Below are 10,387 nucleotides of genomic sequence, written 5' to 3'. Positions count from 1 at the left end.
ATTGCCATGGATGTCTGAGACTGTTGGAGGCTTTTTCCATTGCCCTGGAGACAGCCAGGGTCCCTCCAGGGCTGTATGAGGGCCCAGATGCCCTCCTGATGCTCCCTGAGCTGCTCTCAGCACCCCAGGACTGTTTCTGAGCACTCTGGGGATGGTGGGGTTTCCCATACCCATGGCTCCCACTGTCCCAGTACTGGGTGGGGGGTGTTTCCCATCTCTGGTGGGATCAGGCAGGGTTTTCCAGAAGGGCTGGGACTGTCCCTGTTGGCAATGTTGCAGGGCAGACCCACACTGGGTACAGGCCCACAGCGCTGTGTGCTGGTCAGGTGGAGAAAGCAGAGGGGGTTGGTCTGAGCAGTGCGATGTGGGGCAGGTCTGGGGTGACAGGAGAGGTGGGGGAGGCTGTGGTGGCTCTCAATAGCAGTGCCTTTGTCTGGGGCTGGGAAGGCAGCAGCTATGAGGATCACTGGTACCACAAAGGACCACTGAGAGGAGGGGAGGTAGTGGGAGAGGATGGTGATGAGAAGGGTATGTCTAGTCTCCTATAGGCTTGCCCAGTGGACACGCAATTCCTTCACCATGAAGACTGGATTGCTGCAGCAGGGTGGTTCTGCTTCCAGGTCCCTCCATGTACAGGTCCTCTGTACCACGCCCTTTTCACTACTGTCTGAGCTGCTCATGCCATGTCTGTTGGGGTGCTCTGGGGGTGTATGGCTGCCCTGTCTAACCCTTGCTTGCCTAAACCTTGGGCCTCACAAGAACAACCCTGAAGCGTGCTTGTGGAGTGTCTATCATGAAGATATGGTAGAAGCTGGGCAGTCAGGCTGGATTGAGACCAGAGGAGTTTGGCCAGAATATTTCAGTAATGTCCATCGGACACTGCAGACTTTGGGGATGAAAAGATAGCGTGGGTCACTCCTGCTTGGGGAGGCCCACTGGGATCTCCTCTATGGTCTCAGCTTGCCTCACATGGAAAAGGTGCTGTGTGTAGTGGTGGAAAAGGTGCCTGTCCCACTGAGCTGCCTGTGCTGATGTGGAAGGGGAGTCATGAGACAGGCTGTTTCTCTAAGCCTGTTGTCCTCTTCTCCTGTGGCAGCCTCATTGGAAAGCTCTGTGTATTTGTTTGGCCAGTAGCCCCACTACGTTGGACAAGTCAAAGAGTAGGTCTGTTATGTGGCACCCAAGGGAACCTGAACAGTGTGAGCAGTGCCTGTGAGTGAGGAGATGAAGTTTGAAGCCAGATGAAGTGAGTACAGAGGGAGATTTGGAGAGACAGGGTTGGGCTGTGGATGGCAGTGGACTGTGAAGGAAGAAGGCCTTGCATACTGATTAGAGAAAGAGTTGGGGAGCGGATGAAAAGTCAAGGTTAGTAGGCAGCTGGACAGAGTTTCCTGGTACTGTATCTCTTCAGTTGCTTCATGTACTATGGTGGTGAGCTGGACAGCACTGAACTGGACTTTCTGCCTGTCCTATGATGAGATTAAGCTACACAAAACCTGTCCTTGAAGGATATTTGCTTTTTGGCACTCACATTACTGAGATGCATGGCTTCCTAAGAACTGTTCTGTGCGGGTCCTGGTGCACGAGCAGTGATTATTGAGTTGTGTGCTGAGCCTATACTACTGCTGAGAGAGCTGAGGTCAGCTTCTCAGAGGTAAGAAGTGGGGTCTGAGTGGGAAGGTTAGGCAGAGGGGTGCCTGGGGTGGAGGGTCAGAAGTGAGCTGCGATGAATGCTGTGAGAGCCAGAATGCCTGTGCTCTGCTGCAGAGAAAGAGAAGCAGTGTGGTGTAAGAGGCAGCAGCAAGAACATGTGTCAGGCAGTATTCAGAAAGTGCAGCCGTTAAGGGCTGTCTCTCATCTCTTCTACTGAATGAGTCCATAGTAGGCACTCCTCCCTGCAGTCAAAAGCAGATGAGGATCAGGGGCAGGTGAGGGCCATGGAAGGGGACTGCAAAACAGTATGATATGCAGTGGACCAGTAAGGAGGGAAACCTGGGTGTTTCTTACCTTCTAGGAAGAGCAACAGGGACCGACAAAGGGACTTTTTTTTGGATGACAGCTGCCTGTGGAAGAAGCAGGTAAGCACCTGTCTACTCTGTGCGGGAAGCACCTGCAGGGTGCTGCAGACTGGAACAGTGGCAGGGGTCTGTATCTCTAGTGTTGTGGTGCTTTGGTTCTCTTTCCTCCCATTGCACATCTGCACTGCAGTATGTGGACTGCCATGGAGCCAGGGCAGTCCTGGCTCCCCACAAGGTCCTGGCTAAGAGCAAGAGGTAGAAGAGCTCCAGCACAGGGTATGTTTTGGTACAGAGAAAAGTAGGGCAGTGCTCTCTTTGCTGTGCACCTTGGCAAGTCAGGTGGGCTTATAAATTCCCCCTTCCCTGACAGGGCATCAAATCAGAGGGGGAGACAGATCACAAGTGATACGCATTAGAACACCTTTTATAATCGAGGTGTTATTATTAATAGAATCTAGCTGTTGTCATTAAGAGCACATAACTATTCACACAACATACATATTCACTCACACTCTCTCATAGTGTTCTGGTTAGAGTAACAGTTGGGAAGCCAACCCCAGCTGTTTAATCAGAAGTGGAGGGTTGTGGCATCTTGTAGTGGCCAATGGTTTCTAGGTAGGAGTTCAGGAAGTCCCTCAGAGGGTCCTTTGCTTCATCAGAAATGTGTATAATCCTGTAGTCTTTGTCTGCATACAGCAGCCACTGCCTTCTCAGATGTGATCTGAGTTAACAAAAGCTGTTGTTAATGCTAGTGTGTGCTAGCAGCTTTGTACAGATCCAGCAACCTTTCAGTGTCCTGAATTTATTAATTCTCATGCATTCCATGTCACTACTAATCGCTGCAGCTAACCAGTCTTTGGGTGACTGTTGCATGTTGCCTCTCAGCACATGCTTTTCCTCTCTTTGGCCTGCTGTCTTCTGCTTACTGCTTTTCCATCCACACCCTCAGGTACCTATAGAGTCCRTTCACAGAATCACAGACTCGTTGAAGTTGGAAGGGACCCCATAGATCATCTAGTCCAATCCCCCTGCTCAAAACAGAGGTACGTAGAACAGGTTGCTCTGGACTGTGTCTACTTGGGGTTTGAATGTCTCCAGGAATGGAGACTCCACAACCTCTCTGGGCAACTTGTTCCAGTGCTCAGTCACCCTCGAAGTCAAAAAGTTTTTTCTTATGTCTAAACAGAATTACCTGTATTTCAGTTTGTGTCCATTTCCTCTTGTCTTGTCACTAGCTATCACTGAGAAGAGTCCAGCCCCATCTTCTTTACTATCCCCACACCAGATATTTATACATATGGATAAGATCCACCCCCCCGCCAAGCCTTCTCTTCTCCAGGCTAAGCAATCCCTGCTCTCTCAGCCTTTCCTTATATGTCAGATTCTCCAGTCCCTTAATCATCTTTGTGACCTTTTGCTGGACTCACCCCAGTAGGTCCATGTCTTTCATGTGCTGGGGAGCCCAGACCTGGACACATCAGTCCTTATGAGGTCTGAGTAGAGGGGAAGGATCACCTCCCTCGACCTGCTGGCAACGCTCCCCTTAATGCAGCCCAGGATGCTGTTGGCCTTCCTTGCTGCAACAGCACATTGCATTGCATGAACTAACACAAAACAGTCTTGTATGAAATCCCTTCCTCTCTGATTACAAGTTACACCTGTCATATCAATAATATCACTCATAGTGTACATAACTGCTGATGTTCATTTTGGTGTTATTTTCATTATATTTACTTGTAACCATGAACATAAGCATTTTTACCTTGTTATGATTATCATAATTGATAAAGCCATACATACAAATGCAATTAACCATACAATAGGGTGCCTTAAAAGATACAGAGCAATAATTCCTTTAAGGATCCATCCCTTAAAAACTGACCCCAAATATCTCCCCATAACAGGTTGACAATGGTGGGATGTTTCCCTTTCCACATATAATTAATCTGTTTGCCAGTACATTCTCTTTTACTGTAAGTAAAATTATATTTACAACTTACCTTTTTCAGTACACAGGTACATCTTACCTTGTCATGTCATCTAATTTAGCCCCGATACATAAATAGTGCTATTTCCTGTCATTACTGGAAAAGGTAGTGTATGATTATGATGTTCAAACCAGTTCCATCCCTTTTGCTGTTGATAGCAACAACTTCATCTGACTCAAAATTTTTGCCTAGCCTACCCTTGTTGTCAGCCTTGTTGTCTTCTTGGAGGATGTTTCACACACTAGCAGTTGTCTCAGAAGTCTGGGCCAAGGTTATGCAGCTGCGCCACATCAGAGCTGGGCTTCAGATCCTCCAAATGCAGGCAGCTAAACAGGTAGGAGGAGGAGAGAGCGGTGGAGAGAAAAAGCAGAGGGGAATTGTACAGAGTTGTCTATAGGCCTGACAGAAGTCCCTGCTTCCAGTCTGAGTCTCCACTCCTTCACATTGCACCATCATTCTAGGATCTTTGGCTAGTCACTTGCAAAATAACAACTTGCTATGGCAGTGCATAGTTAGACCCAGCTAAGTAGACAGAGGTTTTATTACGGGTTAGCTATCTAACCATGAAGAATCTCACTGAAGGAATTACTGGTTATTCCAGTTAGATCAAAATAAAGTTCCAAGCAAGCAAAAACCTGACACACGTGGCCTGCAAAGTTAGCTTAATACAGAGCCTGTGGCCTTGCTAGCAATGGCAATGCCATATTCACTGGCCTACAGGTTGTTGTTCCCCTTCTCCTTTGGTAGTCCAGGAATCATGGGTCCAGCAAGGATGTTGCAAACTGTCCTATTGCTCAAGGCTCCTAATCAGGAGCAAACAGAGGATCTTCTTGGAGACATTTGTTTTTTCCTATCTGGTTTGCCTTGTGATGACTCATTAAAGTCTGAGGTAGCCTGCAGTTCTTCTGGGCAGTGTATAGTCATTACCTGATTTGCTAGATGTCTGTAATTAACACAAGAATTAATACAACAGCTAAAATCCTCGCTATAGGATGTAGAGCCAAGTTAAAAATGCTGGCAATTGCAGGAACCCTCTCTGAGTCCAACAGAGTGAGCCACACACAGCACATCCTATAGTTCAAGCTCAGCAACTGATACCGCCCCAGGTTTTTCTGGCAGTATCTCAACTGTGGGCATCTCAGCTCCTCAGACTTGCCTCATAGTTTCCACTGTGGCATTGTAGCTTGGTCAGTTATTGGTTGTTGATGGAGCTGTATTAAAATCTGTTGTCCCACAAAAAACAAGAGCAAAAAACAAAGCCTTACAGAAAAGCCTGAAACAATAAAGTTGAATGTTCTACTCATAATGTAATAATGTACTAATAAGTAGATCTAATACTTGCACACACAAGGTAGATGATAACACACAAGCCACAAGCTTGCCCCACCCTTTGTTTCTGAGGGATAAGGATTACTTTTGGATTTGCTGTGGGTGGGAAGGAGGGGGAGTTAAAACTAAATAGCCTGTGGAGGTATCTTCAAGGAATTTTGTGTGTCCTTATTTTTGGTACAGCTGTGATCTGCCCCTTGTTCAATTAAGGCACAAGCAAGAAGATCCAGTTGCCATAATGCTTGTACCTCTTCCCCTCTTCACTAATATTAATGACCACTGTGCCACTTGGGCAGATGACACTGCCTACTGAAAATTATGGACTTTGAGACTGGATTACTACTGGACTATAACAGCCAACTGGACTATTCAAGCCTCAAAGATTGTTACAATCCCAACTGCTGCATAACCTTCTCGCAGCTGGAGGATTCCTGTCACAAAGAGGACATGGTTCCTGTGCTACTGGTACCCGTTTTTCCTTCACTACTGTTTTGTAGCAGTCCTGCTCCCATAGAATCAGCCACTGTTGAAATCCTTATCGTAAAAGACTTTCTTGGCACTCAGAATTCTAATGTGGGAACTTTTAAAGAAGTTTCTTTCAGTGTGGTTAAAGCATCAGTATGTTCCTTGCTCCAGGTCCTTTACTGTTTCTTTTAAGTGTTTTAAATTGTCACTGAATAGTAGCAGCTTTTATTTCACTCAAGACCTTAAGCTTTCTGTTATCTATCTGTTTTTCTGTTTCTTCAGTCACAATTCCCAAGTAATTAACCTGGGGTTGTACTAACTGTGCTTTAGTCAAATTGATCTCTTAATTTTAAAACTCAGATACTTTTCTCCCATACTACTTCTTCTGTACCTCCAGTCACTAGAATATCATCTAAAGAATACCTTGGTTTCTTATAGCCCTTAAAACATAGTATTTTGTAAATACATAAAATCACACACAAAAATATATATACACGTGTATAAACAGGCATGTATTTTATGTTATATACAGAGACATTACATTATGTGATGGTGTTCCATTAATTATGGTCAGTATTCATAGCAGTATTAAGACATTGATCCCCACCAACAGAAACAGAGGACCTCATTTGGAGATGGAGACACTTTTAAGTTGGATCCATTTGCTTTTATTGCCTGTTTGTATATATTTTTCCCTTGTTTAACTTCAGCTGTGACAATTAACCTATAAAGAAGATCTTATATGTTTTTTTTTAATGTATGCGTATAGGATAACAAAACAAACACGGTGACAACAAAGCTAAGCAACATATAGTTACCAATATCCATAGGGCTGGAATGGATTACTTATTCTTCTGTGCTACAACTGGAAGACAAAAATAACAAAAGATTGTTATTAGTAGTTATCTTAGTTACCCAAGCTGGAACATCTCCCTCCCTTGGAGTTTCTGGTGATATTAAAGGTCTACTAAGCTGTGGTTTTGCTTCCTTAACTTTATCCAGTTCATTAGCTATTGTTCATAAACAACAGTTCACCAGTCTTCCATCTTTGTTATCCATCAGTCTTTGTTATCCACTGGCTCCATCTCTTCTATACAGCAAAGAGACAAGGTTCATACTTCCATTTAAATTGCCACTATTTACACGTATGCGTAGATTTTGACCATCTTTTTCTTCTTTTTTTTTTTTAAGGTTTTAAAACATGACTTGCCATCATATGTTACAGAGTTAACTTTTGGGGAACATTAAACACAGAAGTTATGTTTTGGTTATTAGATAAGTATGAGTATCCTCTACTACTCTTGATATTCTTCTTAGATCCCTCCCATACTTGCAGGCCCTTGCTTCAAAGAACATGAATGAAATCAGTTCTATCACTAGGTCTAGCCGCTTCTCTTCAAGTTGTCCTTTGGAGAATTACCCTGGAAAAAAACCCCTAACAAATACCTATAGAGGCCTTGAGGTTTTTATACTTTGGAGCACTTTTCTAAAGCTTTTACTGTGAGTAATGGAACCACTTCCAGGATATTTTGGTTACATTTGTGTGCTACTTAAGCCTGAACCTAATTGTGTCAGCCACAGTCTGCACCTAATAGATACTTTTTCTTAATATATTGATGGATGTGTTAGTGCCCAGTAGACTCCAGGGGGCTCTTAATTTCTTGACCACCCAGTAAATTTTTCAAATTAATAATTACAGGGTCATTTAAATTTAGTTTTAAATGACTAATATTCTTAAGTTTACAAATTGACCACTATTCCATTTTGAGTATGAACACTGATGACTATATTGTCTTTAGTAAATGACACAGAGCACAAGCACTAGTCAGTTTAGCTAGTTCATTTCCATTTAACTCCTAATTTAAAGCAACATCTGAAAGTGCCACGCTCCAGTCCACGGTGGTGCTTTTTTTTCATGGTCTGAGATCTGGAGGCTGTGGAGGGAGCAGAGCTCCTGGAATTGGGGTAATGGCCTGCATCTACAGGGTGAGGTGGGGAGTGTTTGGGTCATATCAAGGCATGTACTAGCAGGGCAGTGAAGGTTTGGGCACAGTGGCCAAGGCCACGGGCTGTATGTGTTTTCAGAGGGGTTCCAGCTTGGCTGTTTTCCCCTGCCCAAGGGCATGAATCAATCAGTGGGAGGGAGCTGCACTGCTGGAAAGGAAACAAAGTAGGACTGTGTGCAATGTCTTGCAGGAAAGGGCAGTTTTACAGTCCTGCACTTGCCTGTTTTCCCACTAAAAGCACCTAGGAAGCACCCTGAGCACATGAGAGACGTCAGTTGTGGTCCACTGGCCAAGTTCCAGAGTGATTCCTGCGTTTGGGATGTTTGACTGAAAGATGGGTGAATGCAGGTACTGGAAGGTCTGCTGTGGTTCTCAAGGTGAACATGGCATGGTGTGAGGGGCTGGGAATTTCTGGAGCAAAGGTGGCTGTACGGGAATGAAGGTGGAGGGGAAGAGGACGGGGATATAAGCTGGGACTTTTCAGGAGAGCCGAAGGAGCGAGGAGGTCAATATATATGGGAGAAAAAAAATGAAGAAGATTAGGGCAGTGGTGGTGGTCAAGGATCACCTGGCAGCCTTCAGTGCAGCACAACTAGGTATGCTGTTATTCTGAATAGCTTAAAGGTCTAAGGATCATACTGCTGTGATTGTACTAACCTGTGTGGCTCTTAATTGTGGGGTGTGCATTAGTACATGAAATGTCATGATAGAAAACAATACTTCTTTAACAGTGAAACAAAAGTCCAAGCTTTCCTTGTGGTTCTGTAGCAAACAGGTCTCATCCCTAGAAACCTCTGTAGCTGACCTGCTTTTTGTTTATGAATTATGTAGGTGAGAAAATAAGACGCTACTGCCAGCAGAGTAAGCATGATTCTGTACATCTCAGATGGTACTGGACATTCTTACTACTTCTGTGTGCATGATGCAAGAGAACTTTTCTTATTTGCAGAGTAGAGGGGTGAGGGTTACTTTCCTGGAATCTCTTCAAGTCTGTTATAGAAAGGATAGTCTTTAGTAACCCAGAGATCCAGAAGCAGTGACAAAGGGCATGCTTGAGCAGAGGAATAAAAATGGGATGATGTGGGTGGGATGGGGGTGCATCGCAGAGAAGACAGAGAAGAGGGTCTAGGCTGCAGAGGCTGAGGATGGAGCCACAGGACAAAGTTCAAAGGGCCAGAGACGCGGCAGCCACCAGAGATCTGAGTGGCATGTCCACATCGAGTGATGGACATCCATCTGGGAAGAACTCTGCTGAGCTAAACGCAGGGCGACAGGCTTGCGCGCAGGGTGAGGGACGAGATGGTGGTGGTGTTCCAAGTACTCACCGCTCTGTGGTGGACTGGATCTGCCCCAGTCGCAGGTGGCAAAGTTCTTCCTATCCCACTTTTGATCAGGCAGTAATTTCAGTGTGGGTGAAAGCGTTCCTGCGGCTCTGACTCTGCGTAGTCTGGGCTCAGCTTGCCGGAGAGGCAAACCACAAGCAGCGGAGCGGAAGTGAGAGCAAGCGCGTGAGCCTCAGCCATGCCAGGGCGGGGTCAGCGCAGTGCCGGGGGCCCCGGAGGAGAGGGGCCGTTAGGGGAGGGGTGGGTGGCTGCACAGGTGCTTGCAGGGGCAGGGCTGGAGGTGTGGAGCTCGAGGTGCCAGGACGAGAGGGACTTCGGTACCTCACAGAAAACCTTTCCCCGGGGTGACGCGGTACCTCACAGAAAGCCTTCCCCCGGGGTGACGCGGTACCTCACAGAAAACCTTCCCCTGGGGTGACGCGGTACCACACAGAAAGCCTTCCCCCGGGGTGACGCGATACCTCACAGAAAGCCTTCCCCCGGAGTGAAGCGGTACCTCACAGGAAGGTTTCCCCTGGGCGCCTTGAAGGTCACAGTAGAATTCGCCCCAGGGACCTGACAGCACTCAGACTCATGAACGCTCTGACAGCATTCACCCCAGGACTCCCTGGTGCTTCAGAAAAGTGTGACCCTGCAGAAAAAGACCCGGTCCTTCTGTGCATGGTGCCTCTGGCCAGGCCACTTCCACCTGCTTACTGTGGTGACCCCATGCCAACTGCTTGGCTTGCCGCTCAGCTGCATTTCTGGCTGGGCCCCTTGCACACTGCCTCTCCAACAACTGCTCACTGCCACACTCTCTAGGCCTCCCACATTAGCCTTGGAGAACACGGCAAGTGAAACCTGGCCTTGTTTTTTTTCTAGCAACTGAGATTATGCCTGCTTTTGTATTGAAAGAAGAGAACATAAAATTCATTGTGGACACCAGTGGCAAATAAATAGATGATTGGGCTGGGAGGAGAAGTGGGGCTAATGGGCAGGGAAGGAACCCAGTCATCCAGCATCATTCCTTTGTGAAAAGCATTTCAGAGAGTCTTGCAGGATTGCTTTAAAATGCACTTCATTTCGGGGCGGAGGGTAATGAAGAGAGCCAGCTGTGAGGGTGACAGAGCACTGGAACAAGTTGCCCAGAGAGGCTGTGGAGTCTCCTTCTCTGGAGATATTCAAAACCCGCCTGGATGCAATCCTGTGCAATGTGCTCTAGGTGACCCTGCTTGAGCAGGGGGGTTGGACTAGATGAT

At 46.4% G+C, this 10,387-nt stretch overlaps 1 long non-coding RNA gene across 1 annotated transcript; it reads right to left on the bottom strand.

The window, feature by feature from the left end:
* Nucleotides 1–3,979: 3,979 nt before the first annotated feature.
* LOC112962124 lies at nt 3,980–9,461 on the bottom strand. The gene is made up of 3 exons (XR_003252207.1): nt 9,132–9,461; nt 6,619–6,665; nt 3,980–4,332 (listed from the first exon to the last, which is right to left on the bottom strand). It is a non-coding gene; the product is annotated as an uncharacterized LOC112962124 (long non-coding RNA).
* Between the last annotated feature and the right edge of the window lie 926 nt (nt 9,462–10,387).

This window comes from Apteryx rowi, unplaced genomic scaffold, assembly GCF_003343035.1.
Source record: "Apteryx rowi isolate R43461 unplaced genomic scaffold, aptRow1 scaffold_1417, whole genome shotgun sequence".
In the NCBI taxonomy this organism is placed as follows: Eukaryota; Metazoa; Chordata; class Aves; order Apterygiformes; family Apterygidae; genus Apteryx; species Apteryx rowi.
This window is presented reverse-complemented; position numbering and strand designations above follow the sequence as displayed.